The sequence below is a fragment of the Oculina patagonica genome, chromosome 2, assembly GCF_052425735.1.
Source record: "Oculina patagonica isolate OP01 chromosome 2, crgOcupat, whole genome shotgun sequence".
Classification (NCBI taxonomy): Eukaryota; Metazoa; Cnidaria; class Anthozoa; order Scleractinia; family Oculinidae; genus Oculina; species Oculina patagonica.
This window is the reverse complement of record NC_135759.1, coordinates 44,453,870-44,467,855: the sequence shown is the minus strand read 5'-3', so window position 1 is coordinate 44,467,855 and position 13,986 is coordinate 44,453,870. Positions and strand designations below refer to the sequence as shown.

Below are 13,986 nucleotides of genomic sequence, written 5' to 3'. Positions count from 1 at the left end.
TTGCAGGATTTCAAATTGTTGGAGGACCGTTTAAACACACACATTTATATTCTATTCTTTTCCATTCCATTCCATTCCATTCTATTCTATTCTATTCTATTCTATTCTATTCTATTCTATTCTATTCTATTCTATTCTATTCTATTCTATTCTATTCTATTCTATTCTATTCTATTCTATTCTATTCTATTCTATTCTATTCTATTTCCACCTCAGAGTAACACATTTTGTCACGCTGGACTGTTCGTTATGGTCTTGTAAGCCTAATTTGAATTACGGTTGTATCTTTTTTAGGTCTGTTCAGTTAAAAATGAAACACAACGTAGGTGATAAAAAGAGTGACGAGGAGAAGAGTGAAGTTAATGCGCGAAGCCAAGTCACCATTACATAGGTCCTCTTGGCAACAATAGAAGCGACATGTAACCTCTTTCCGAAATTGACCACATAAGTCACTTTGACAAACTGAGTGAGAAGAACAGCTTTTCACCACTACCTCTCCTAATGATCCGTCGTCCGTCATGATACTAAGATATAAATTTATGCAAGCTCTTGCGCTTTCTGGGCAATTGTGTATCTCTTGTTCTTGTTCACATTTGGCAGGTGGATTTGGTTGCCAATTTACGTGTCTACAGTGATAACATTGAAGAGGATAACCTGTTTCCAAAAAGAAATTAAGACATTTTGAAAAGTCTGCGAGTCGATGCTTTAAATTGTTATTACAACAATAGACGGTATAACATAACTGGACATTTTCGAAAACATCCATAGACGAAAGCTAATTTTTTTTGGTATAATTAAGTAGTATTAAAAACATTATTTATCTTTGCGACCCGGACACTCATAACATTTAAGAGGATAACCTGTTTCCAGAAAAAAAATTCAGACATTTAGAAAAAATTAATATATTTGCGCGTCGACGTATTTAAAAGCTAGCTTCACAAATGAATGGCATGCAATGCATGCAGATGCGATGACGTTCCACAAGGGATCTTACATAATTTTGAGGAAAAATGTCAAAAAATAGCGTAATTAAAAGCAGCTGAAACCTTGTGCCTGACAAAGACTGCAATTCAACTGCAGCTTACATCTTTTTAAACCTAAGAAGCAATTCGTGATTGTAAAAGTGGCATACTTAGGATCTGATGGAATTCAATTTAATACAATATGAATTCACAGCCCATGGATGCAAAGTTTGTAATACATTTTCTTCGTAAATTTGCTCAATTGAACAACAGTAATATTCTATTTAAGTATAATTTCCAGAGGTGAATTCAATTTTGACTGGTTGAGAAGCTCGGACTATGGCGCTATATTCACCGCGCTAGGCAGTGAATATAGTATTTTAAGGTTTTGCTACTATGCCATGCCACTTTTGCCATCCAGGCCAGTGAACATGGCGGCATTTGCTGAATAAAAAAAACTCTAATTTAAAAGAAAACACTCCAAGTCCTGGATATTTAAAACATTGAGAATTTTGCAAATTAACTACCAAGACTTTCGGACCGAAAATATTTTCAAGAGATGGTTTTCAAGGCATTAGAATCGATCGTTAACATGGTGGTTTTCGAGATCGCACGCTCTCTTCGCACTGGAGCTAGTGATTTGGAGAGGTTTCACACAATTGCTCAGAAGTCACCAATGATTGAACAAAGGTACCAGAACACCCCTCTGTAACAGACCTGGTGACACCTGATTTTCCACCAGGTTTTCAACCAGAATCGACCAGGGAAGTAAAAAATCCACCAGGTTGATTACTTTCTTTCACTAGGGAGGGGTGATGATATATTAAACTGAATCTAACCAATTATTGATGCAAAATTCTGTGACCCAGTATGCAATAAACTGAGCGGGGTAATCGTGTACAATTTTCCTCACCGATGTCGCCTAACGGCTGTAGATGACACCGTCGTTTTTTTTTTCGCATTGTACGTAAACAACTGAAGTAACGTACTCTTTGTATCCTGCTCTTGCATGGAGAAAAGTGGCAAAGAAGAAACAGAATCGTATAAAGGCATCGAACTTAATTTCTCGTATAAGAAGTCCTTTAAGGCCTTCGCGTTATACGGCAAACGGGCCGTTTTGCGATCCCCGTGCGTTCTTTAATTTGTATCGAACAGTGCATTACCGTCACTAGATCCGCAATGGGTCAAATTTAGCAAATCATTGTCGCAATGAGCCAATGAGTCACCCTACTATTGACGCTGTTAGTTCACCCTTGGACTTGAAGCGGTCGCCGGGGTTATATTCCTAAAATCCTCTAAAATTCTCGCACGTTTTGGTCCGTCAGAGTATCATACAAGGCACGCAATGCATGCAGAAGCGATGACGAACAGAAGAGCAAATTCCGCCAATAACCTTATGATATAAGGTGATGGACTGACGTCATCGCCTTAAAATGATTACACTTCCTTTTGATGCATGTTACTTTTCCGGTTCTTAGCAGGCCTGTAGGCAGGATTTGAAACGACGGTTCTTCAGAGCGCCAAAGATCTGCAAGATGCAATCGTGTCAGCCCCGGGGGGGGGGGGGGGGGAAAGGGAGGTACTCCCTATAATGGCCTATACGGGGAGGCTCCGCCCGAAAGGGGTACGTTTTTCAGGCTTCAGGTATATAAAATGGTAGGGATTTCACGAGTTTAGGTATATGGAAGGGTATGGAAATCTGTCATTTGGCTATTTAAAAGGGCCTTTAATTAAAATATTTTGAACAGACGCAATTTATGGCTGTATTATTTTAATTTATTAAGCGCTACATAAAAAAGACAAGAAAACGTCCTATTTTAAGTCCAAGCTATGTCTCTTAGGTATATGAAAGGGGTACAATTGCTGTCAAAAATGGTATATAAAAGGGTAGAACTTGGGGCGGAGCTTCCCCGTACAAAACTTTTTTGAGTACCCCCCCCCCCCGGGTTTCAGCGGGCTGCAAAGTTAAACATGATATTTTATACATCAAGCGCCTCTAAAACTGCTCAAGGCTGCATTATCGACGTCAAAAAGCCGCTTAATACTCATCAAGAGTTATGTCGGTCAAGCTGGTTATCCTCTGCGTAGTTATTCGATAAAACGCTGTAAAAAGCCGGGTGAAAAATATTTCCACACATTTATCTTGGGCCTGCGCGCTGTTCAAATCGCTCTGAAGTCTCTGAAGATCGTAATACATACAGAAAAGGAAACATATCTGTTTTGTCTCTTCAGTGACGTGCATGACAGCAGAACAGGCGACAAAAACAATAGTAAAAGTTAACAATTACTTTTTGCTCTATTTTCACATTAACTTATAGTCAATTATTAAATTACCTTTTTGCCGCGCGTCGTTTTCGTCTGTTTATTAAAGCAAGCAGAAAGATTTTGGTTGATTTTTCCTGACCAGGTAAACAAAATTCTTCACCGGGGAGAAATAAAATCGACCAGGGATTTTTCAAATAATCGCCAGGGACCAGGGAGGTCAAATTTCCACCAGGGAGGGCGAAATAACCCACCAGGTCGGGTTTCACCAGGTCTGTTACAGAGGGGTGTACCAGATATCTATTTTTTTTGTAGCGTTTGTTTTGTTCCGTTTTATCGATAAAACTTGAGTGTGGATTAAACTGGTTTACACGTATGCAAGAGCAGGCGCGTAGCTGAGGTTTTTGAAAGGGTGTTCGTATTGACAGGAAAATTTATTTGGGGGTTATTAAATACGAGCGCCGAAGGCGCGAGCCTCTAGGGGGGTCTGGGGGCATGTCCCTCCAGAATCATTTGAAATCTAGAGGCCCGGAAATGCTATTTTCAGCATTGTGCACGTCAATATTTCAACACGATCGCCCCTAAGAACGACTGCGTGGGAGGCTATCCACCCCCCGGCTCTACCGTCGATGTACTAAAAGCAGCGTCAATATGCACTAAATATGCACGTATCACCTGGGTCCCCCGAAATTGCATTCCCCTCCTTTTGTCTATTGATACTCCATTTATCACATCCCGAATGCCTGTTTAGGAAATGTTTTTCAACGACGGGATTATTTTGACTACATATAACACTAGGTCACTAGGATATATTGAGGCCACTTATTTACTAATTCACTACAGGACTATTCGTAAAGCAAACTTGACAATTGCATCATCACCCCTGTACTTGTGCTTGTGGCAAGCAGAAGCAGAAGCATCTAAATGCAATGCGCTTATGCTTTTGCTAGCGTTAAAGACGTTTTCACGGTGAAATGAGAGCGGTGCTTGTGCTTGCGTCGCTAGCAAAAAATCAGGCTTAAGAAATAAATCGCGTTGTCTAACTTGGAGTTACTGTTTTATCTTGACACATATGTCCTTGTCACCGGCTGAATGATCAGCGCCAAAGCGTATAGCGGCTGTAGAATCGCCATTCATTTGAATGCCATTTCATTCATTTCATTTCATTTGCATTTATTTGCAGCTTTAACGTATTGTTAATTTTGTGGTGTTAGTAAAGCTTACAGAAAAAAAAAAAAAAAACAGAAAAATAAACAAACCATATGCAAAACATTAGTTCAACGTGAATAACATCCTTACGTAGATTGAGTTTCATAAATTACTTATAATGGGTTTATTGTTCAATGATATTCTCCTTTTGGCTTGGTGTATCTGTAGTGTTTAACTTATTAGAACCTAAAGGACCTAAAACACGGGCAATTAAGATTGCTAGACACTGATAATCAATATTTCATTCTGAACAAGCACAGGAAGAGACATGGAACATCATCAGCCTACATCGGGTCCTACTCTTAATGCAAGTTACATGTATATTCTCGTACTTACCCACAGCAAACGTGGTAAACAGAACAGTAAAGAAAACGATCATTTCATAACTTTGTTGAATAAAACGAGATGCAGTACGTTACGTTCTCTTCCTTGGTACAGTGGGAAGCAAATAATATCTACGTGATGATATCTTATGACGTAAGTGGGTCAAGCAGAAAAAATCATGCGTGACCTCATGCTTGTGGAAATTTGAGTTGAATACCAACAGCCTCGTTTTCAGCTACCAAGGGACGAAGGGAAGAACTATCCTGGGAACGAGCTTGACAATCAATTGCGAAAAAAAATCGTTCGAAGTTTTAAGGTTTAATTATTTGGGTAACCTCAAGTGCTTTCTCAAGGACGTGAACAAAGAACGGCTTTTTTCTATTAACATTTTTAAATTAAGAAAAGCTTGAAGAAAATGAATTCTTGGTCGTACAAAAGAATGGTCGTGGGGGTTGTGGACGCCACTTCGCCTTCTCAGTCTGGTTCATTGATTCCTCTGGGACATTTTAATATGACTACTTCGATTCTTGTCCAAGGACTTGGAACCATGTTTTAATGTAGCATCAGCCAAATTATTTCTAGACAAAATTTCCCCGTTCTAATGCTGTTTCTTTATTAAATTAGAGCTTTTAATTTTTTTTTCCTGCATCCTATTGTAGTTTTTTCTGACTTTATGATATGGCAGTGAAAATTCCAGATAGTGTTTTTTTTTTTTTGCAAATAATCCTCGCTCTCTCTCTAACTTGATGTTGTCTACAACAAAAGAAGTTAAGACAAATTATCTCGATTAGGGGGTTCTCCCCAATTTTTTGATTTCATTATTCCAAAAATTGAGCTGCTATACCTTATACCGATAGCTATTTAAACATTTATCACTTATCCGTAAAATAATTTTGTGAGTTATCCCTTATCTCATCAAAAACCATTAACAGGGCCTCGTCACGGAACATTGCTGCTTTTCCCGATATTTATTGAGTTAGTCTAAAAGCTTTGCCCTGTTATATTTACATCTTTCAAATATGAGGTAACAAAGCTTAATTATCGTTTTTAAAGTGATGCTTTTAAAAAAGCCCGTTTGTTTTTCTAGTGCATTTATTATTTTGCCGTAACATTAAATGCAAACTAGTTTGGCATCCAGGAATTGTCGGTCTAACAAAAGCTTAATTAGTTGCCTATGTGTTGTAAACTTATTCTAACACATACGGTGGTCTGCGATGTCAGTGATATGGTTGGAACTGATACCAAAGAGCCAATACAAAGTTTAAATTTATTATCAAGACAGTCCAATATTTATTTACATCATTTTTATATCCAATTCCTAACGATAACGAAGAGGCCAAGTTTTTCAGTACAATCTTTTTTCTACACCTGTATTTGCACTTATACATATCGACACAACAAGGCTCACATATGGGTCACCTGACGGTGAGCGAATCTGAATACTGGTATTAAAACAAATCACTTGGTTGCAGGATTTCAAATTGTTGGAGGACCATTTAAACACAAGTTTTCATTCCATCCCATTCCAATCTATTCTATTCCATTCTATTCCCACCTCAATCACAGAGCAACACATTCTGTCACGCTGGACTATTCGTTAGTGTCTTATCAGTTTAATTTGAAATGCGGACCTATCTTTTGTAGGTCTGTTCAGTTAAAAATGAAACACAGCATAGGTGATTAAAAAAGTGATGAGAAGAAGTGTGAAATTAATGCGAGGAGCCAAGTAACTATTACAAAGGTCCTCTTGGCAACAAAAGAAGCGACATGTAACATCTTTTTTTTGATATTCAGTGCATATGTCACTTTGACACACTGAGTGAGAAGCACAGCTTTTCAATAGCCACTCCTTTACTGATCCGTCGTCCGTTCTGTGACTAAGATATAAACTTGCGCAAGCTTTTTCCTTTTCTGTGCAGTTTTCTATTTCTTGTTCTTGTTCACATTTGGCAGGTGGATTTGGTTGCCATTCTACGGGACCACAGCTATAACATTGAAGAGAATGCCCTGTTTCCAAAAAGAAATTCAGACATTTAGAAACGTTTTCGAGTCGATGCTTTAAATTGTAATTACATTATTATACGGTATAACATAACTGGACATTTTCGAAAGCATCCATTTTTTTGTATAAGTATAGTATTAAAAACATTATTTATTTCTGCGACCCGGACACTCGTAACATTGAAGAGGATAACCTGTTTCCAAAAATAAATTCAGACATTTAGAAAAATTTAATATATTTGCGCGTCGACGTTTTTAAAAGCTATTTTCACAAATAAATGGCATGCAATGCATGCAGATGCGATGACGTTTCACAAGGGATCTTACATAATTTTGAGGAAAAATGTCAAAAAAATAGCGTAATTAAAAGCAGCTGAAACCTTGTGATTGACAAAGACTGCAATCCAACTGCAGCTTAAATCTTTTTAAACCTAAGAAGCAATTAGTGATTGTATAAGTGGCATAGTTAGGATCTGATGGAATTCAATTAAATTAGATACAATATGAATTCACAGGCCATGGATGCAAAGTTTGTAATACATTTTCTTCGTAAATTTGCTCAATTGAACAACAGTAATATTTTATTTTAGTATAATTTCCAGAGGTGAATTCAATTTTGATTGGTTGAGAAGCTCGGACTATGGCGCTATATTCACCGCGCTAGGCGGTGAATATAGTATCTCAAGGTTTGGCTACTAAGCCATGCCACTTTTGCCATCCAGGCCGGTGAACATGGCGGCATTTGCTTAATGAAAATTTCTCTCATTTAAGAAACACTCCAAGTCCTGGATATTTAAAACATTGAGAATTTTGCAAATTAACTACCAAGACTTTCGGACCGAAAATATTTTCAAGAGATGGTTTTCAAGGCATTAGAATTGATCGTAAACATGGTGGTTTTGGAGGTCGCACGCTGCCATGTATTCAGTCAGGACCGGCAAAACACTGTTTAGTTCTCCTCGCACTGGAGCTAGTGATTTGGAGAGGATTCACACACTTGCTCGGAAGTCACCAACGATTAAACAAAGGTACCAGATATCTATCTTTTTCGTAGCGTTTGTTTTGTTCCGTTTTATCGATAAAACTTGAGTGTAAATTACGATTTCAATCGATGGATTAACTGGTTTACACGTATGTAAGCGAGCACTTGTGTTTGTTGTTTTCGTGGTTTTTTTTAATTGTTATTTTGCAGTTTTTGATATTCACCTCTGAAAATTATACTAAAACAATTATTAACCTCAGGTTCAGTGATTATTGTTGAATAATCTCCTCGACTTCGTCTCGGGGATTATTCAACAATAATTCTACAATTTAATGAGACTTACTTGTAAGTTGAAATTTGATTTGGATTCAATTCACTTCGCCTTCGGAGAATAATTGTTAAATATATTTAATCTTTTTTAGACTTCCCTATGTTGTCTCAACAAAGATTGCGATATATTTTAGCGTGATATCCGATAAACGACATGCGATACTTGCGAGCTAGCGAGAAACAGAAAAATTGCTCACAGGGGCCCTGTAGAATTAACAATTTCTGTCTACTAAATCTAATAGCTCCCATCAGGGTTACACTAGAGTATTCCATTCTAACTGCACCGGAGTATTTTGCTTTCGCGGTGATTACGCGGTGATTTCGTGTTAAGTTAAACTTAACACGTTAAATTTCTGTTCAATTGCGTGAAACAGACAACACATTTTGCCGGTCGTGCGATAGTCATCGCTTACAAAAGAATAAACAAGTATTGCAGATAAACCAATTGTAATTATAACATACATATCTGGACATTTTCGAAAGCCTTCATAGAGGCTAGGAAAGTTAATTTTTCTTATCAGTAGTATTCAAAGCATTATTTTATGTTTGTAAAAATTGAGCAATTCAGCACCTAATTTTGAAATTTCAGTACGATCCCCAGTCGCCTATGTAGTTACTTTACGGACCATTACGGAAGACCCAATGATGCGAGTAGTCAACGGTAAATGTGAAACTTAACGAGGCGGGGAAGCAAATAAATTTTCTGCCAGTCCGAGACCTCGTTATTAGCCGAAAAGCGTATCTGTTGAGAGACGAATTGCCACCACTATAATTCAGTTTTACCTTTGGTTTAAATTAAAGATGTTGTTTCCACACGTATAAATATGCTAATTTTGTAGACAGTGTATAAGGAGCCCACGATAAGTGTTTGTTTACTGACAAGCAGTAAAACCTGTTTTTCACTAGCGACGCAAACACAAGCACAAGCGGAATCACGCAAAAAGGGCACATTTTGACCCCTGTGCTTGTGCTTGTGGCAAGCAGAAGCAGAAGCGTCAAAATACAATGCGCTTTAATATGCTTTTGCTAGAGTTGAAGACGTTTTCACGGTGAAATGAGAGCGATTATCCTTGTGCTTGTGCTTGCGCTTGTGCTTGCGTCGCTAGCAAAAATCAGGCTTAAGAAATAAATCCTGTTGTCTAACTTGGAGTCACTGTTTTATCTTGACACATATGTACCTTGCCACCGGCTGAATGATCAGTGCCAAAGCGTATAGCGCCTGTAGAATCGCCATTCATTTGAATGCCATTTCATTCATTTCATTTCATTTGCATTTATTTGGAGCTTTAACGTATTGTTAATTTTGTGGTGTTAGAAAAGCTTACAGAAAAAACAGAAAATAAACAAACCATATGCAAAACATTAGTTCAACGTGAATAACATCCTTACGTAGATTATGTTTCATAAATTACTTTTAATGGGTTTATCGTTCAAATATATTCTCTTTTTGGCTAGTTGTATCTGTAGTGTTTAACTTGTTAGAACCGAAAGCACCTAAAACACGGGCAATTAAGATTGCTAGACACTGATAATGAATATTTCATTCTGAACAAGCACAGGAAGAGACATGTAACATCATCAGGTCCTACTCTCAATGCAAGTTACATGTATGCTCTCGTACTTACCCACAGCAAACGTGGTAAACAGAACAGTAAAGAAAGCGATCATTTCATAAATTTTGTTGAATAAAACGAGATGCAGTACGTTCTCTTCCTTGGTACAGTGGGAAGCAGATAATATCTACGTGATGATATCTTATGACGTAAGTGGGTCAATTTATAATTGCTGTCAAAGCAGAAAACAATCATGCGTGACCTCATGCTTCTGGAAATTTGAGTTGAGTGCCAACAGCCTCGTTTTCAGCTACTAAGGGACGAGGGGAAGAACTATCCTGGGAACGAGCTTAACAATGAATTGCGAGGAAAAAATCATACCTGTAGTTAAAAAAAATCGATAGAAGTTTTAAAGTTTTGATTATTTGGGTGATCTCAAGTGCTTGCTCAGGGGCGTGAACAAAGAACGGCTTTTTCCCATATACATTTATTTTTATGTAAAGCTATAGATAATAAACTCTTGGACGTACAAACGAAGGGTCGTAGGAGCTGTGGATGCCACCTCGCGTAGGATGTGAAAAAAAATTGAAAAGGCTTCTCAGTCTGGTTTGGACTTCAGTTCAGTAACTATTCATTGTTCCCTTGGAGACATTTTAATATGACTACTTCTTGTCAAGGACTTGGAACCGAGTTTAAAGTAGTATTAGCCAAATTATTTCCAGAGAAAATTCCTCTTTCTAATGTTATTTCTTTGCTAAATTTGACCTCGTTCCCAGGGCTTTTCCCCTGGTGATTTCGAACGGGCGGGAAAAGGCCCTGGCATCGGCCGGTCACGTGATTATCTTAAATATACCACATAACTCTAATTTATGCAACGGCCGGTAAATCCCGCTAAAACAAAAGTGAAAAGAATACGTTTTCTCGGGTTTTCTGTGGAAATTATGGAGCAGTCAAATCCCAAAAAATACACGCTCGGAATTCACTTTGCCAGCTCTGTGATGGTGAGTACGAAAGCCATCATTTGCTTCGAGTTTTTACCATCGATGACATCGAAGCGCGCGCCAACCCTGAACCGAGATGCATGGAAAAACCTCCGCTAAGTAGCTAATTAATGTTTGGAGAAAATCCGGCACGAAACGATTAAGGCGATCTTAAAGAACCCATGGAAAAGGATTCTTCGTCCTGTTGAACTGAGCTGCTAACGATATAAACCGAATCAATGGAGCAAATCTGGACAGTCTAGAGGTCCCAGGTCTGCAGGCGTATACACAGTTTCCTGTTTGACACCTCAAGGTCATGTTTCGCTAGTGCGGTTTGTTTTGGCTCCTTTCTATTTGCAAGATATGCTATAAGCTCTCAAAATGGTCGCTCAGGAAGGACAGGATCTGAAATATTCCGTGCAAATGTTGATTACTTGTATTGTGATGCCGGGTCCGGCTGTTTAATTTCATGTTTTACTGTTGCAAGATGTATTGTATCATATCACGGATGACATTTATCGTTGTCCGGCTTCTTCAGAGCTTTACTTCGAGAAAGCTAAATGTTTATTTTATAGAGAGACATTCTGTTTATTCTGTGTAGTAAAGGGATGCTTCTTGTATTAATTTGATCGAGCGTTTTGTCTCTTGACAGTGTCTTGAGCTCGATGCTCCCTTGTTCGCTAGGTTACATTGTGGCACCGCAGGATTTCAATGTAGATTTGAAATCTCACACGCGCAAGTGGAATCTGTTGACTGTTTTTCGTGTTGTTTTTGCCATTATATAAAAAATTCTCTTGAAGGGGCTTTAAGCGAAACAGAGGACATTTGCGGCGGTTTAGAGCCATTCCAAGCCGACTTAGCAAAACGAAAACAGATAATTCATGCGTTGTCTCCGTTCAATTGATGCTAGCTAAAATTTATGACACCCAAGATTTTCGGGGGTCTGAAGCTCACGTGACCGGCCGATGCCAGGGTCTTTTCCCTCCCGCCCGTTCCAAATCAATTGCTAAATTTTATTGTCGATATGGCAATTGAATTCCAGATAGTGGTTTTTCGCAAATATTCCTCGCTCTTTGTCCCTTGATGTTGTCTGCATCAAGGGAAGTTATGACAAATGATTTCGGTTAGGGGGAAGATCCGAAACGATTGCGGAGCTGAACATTATGTTGAATGTACAAGACCACCGTTCCCGTGGCTGACCTGAAGACCAGAAAATTAATTGCGTAGAAATGGAAGTGGGCTCAGCGCCGATCACTTTCACTGAGGTGAACGACTAAAGAAACTGAACTGTCAATAGCCACATGAATGGAAAGTAAGAGATTGGTCTTTTCACTGCCGGAATCGATGGGGTGGGGGGTGGGGGGGGGGTGGGGTGTGGGGTTACGTTATCCCTTATCCTAATAGTTCTTCAGGGCAGTTATTTCTTATTCCTAAAATCACCAAAGGTGTTATTCCTATTACTTTGATTTTCATTATTCCCAAAATTGAGCTGCTTTACCTAATACCTATAATTATTTGAAACATTTATCCGTTTTCTGTAATATAATTTGTGAGTTATCCCTTATCTCTAAAACCCTTAATAGGGCCTCGTCACGAAACATTGCCGCTTGTTCAAGAATTGTCTCTCCAAATATGAGGTAACAAACTTTACTTTCCGTTTTTGAGGTGTTGCTTTTAACAAATCCGATTTGTTTTTCTGCATCGGATTCCCACGCGGCAAATATGTAGAGCAGTTATAGCAATTGTTCATGTATTTTCTATACAATACTAATATGAGAGAACATTTCGATACACAATTAAGTATAAAAATTAGCGAAAATAAGCCACGATGTCTCGAACTCATCTTGAGTTCATTATCAAGAAGATAAGAATAAAATAACGGTCGAGTTTAAGTTTAAATGCAAGTAGAGGTGATAGAGTATATTAGAATATTTTAAAAGAAATGTTTCGCTGTCATTAGCGTTCACAGTGTCAGCTACAACCGGTTTACACAAGTGCTAAGATCGGCGACAAGCTGAAGTTACAAGAGGAGAAGCCTGCTTTGGTGAACAATCAATGCGTTGTTTATTCATTTACTTATGTGGGTTACACCACACGACATCCACATCAGCGCATAGAGGAACACAAAACCTCAGTAATTGGCAGGCACTTAAAAGAAGTCCACGGTGTCGAGAGTCCTGACATAAGAAATATGTTTTCCGTTTTAAAGAAATGCCAAGGGAAACTGGATTGTTTAGTGAACTAATTGCTTTTAATTCGCGAGAGAAAACCAGCACTAAACACGCAGGCGGACTCAATACGTGCGAAAGTATTTACCTAATTAAATACCGCACGCACTAACACTGTGAACGCTAATGACCGCGAAACACTTCTTTAAAAATATTCTAATATACTCTATCACCTCTATTTGCATTTAAACTTAAACTCGACCGTTATTTTATTCTTATCTACTTGATGATGAACTCAAGATGAGTTCGAAACGTCGTGGCTTATTTTCGCTAATTTTTATACTTAATACTGAATATGTTTTAACTTTGTTTATAAATAACGTTTTCCCTCATTTATTTATTTGCAGGAAGCTCAATCATAGTTGCAAAAATGTTATCATAATTAACAAACAACAGTCTCATGTTCAGTATCAATATAACCGTTTAATTCACTCACTGGGTATACAACAAGTACATACGAAATATGAAAAATGTAGAAAACTGTATTCTTTTTTATTAATCATCACACTAGGTAAGCTAAAAAGCAAGCACGTGTTTGATAACACACTTCTTTAGCAGTTAAGTGGCAGTTTCTCTTAAAGCGGTCCATCGCATTTCGGGTCGGAAAAAAGTTTTCCCTCAAACTTTGCCCAGTGAACTATCTTAGGTTGTAAGTAAATGCAACGACTTTAGTTTTTGGAAATACGTTAAAATATATTTTTTAGAGCTCTCAACAGTGAAGGCTGCAAAAGGCCTCATTTTGAGCTTGGCCAGAACGAAAAATTGCATAAGTTGACGAGCTCGCTGCTCAAAAACAACCAAACGCACCAAATTATTATTATTATTCTTAAGTTAAGTGGTCCTTCAAAGGTTGGAAACGCATGTTAATTTTGATATATTTTGATTTACGGGTCCGTAAAAATTTAAATATTTGAGCAACCGTTAGATCGCTTTTTGTAAACATCCAAAAGTATGGTGTCTTCGCCGGCCTTTATTTCACGAGTCCAGACCAGACCATTCTAAATTCTAACTGAATCTTACTATACAGATGTTAGGAAGCATAGAAATATAAAAATATCTTGCACTTTTTTTCTTCCTTTGCCACAGCGACTTCGAACATTTCGTGCTTATGCGAGTATTTCATACACATTATGCAAATGAGCTTACTAAAAGAAA

General features: G+C 38.1%; 1 long non-coding RNA gene across 1 annotated transcript; it reads right to left on the bottom strand.

Moving 5' to 3' along the window:
* Window positions 1–6,137: 6,137 nt before the first annotated feature.
* On the bottom strand, window positions 6,138–9,806 carry LOC144644845 (uncharacterized). The gene is made up of 2 exons (XR_013569201.1): window positions 9,696–9,806; window positions 6,138–6,764 (listed from the first exon to the last, which is right to left on the bottom strand). It is a non-coding gene; the product is annotated as an uncharacterized LOC144644845 (long non-coding RNA).
* Window positions 9,807–13,986: the final 4,180 nt, after the last annotated feature.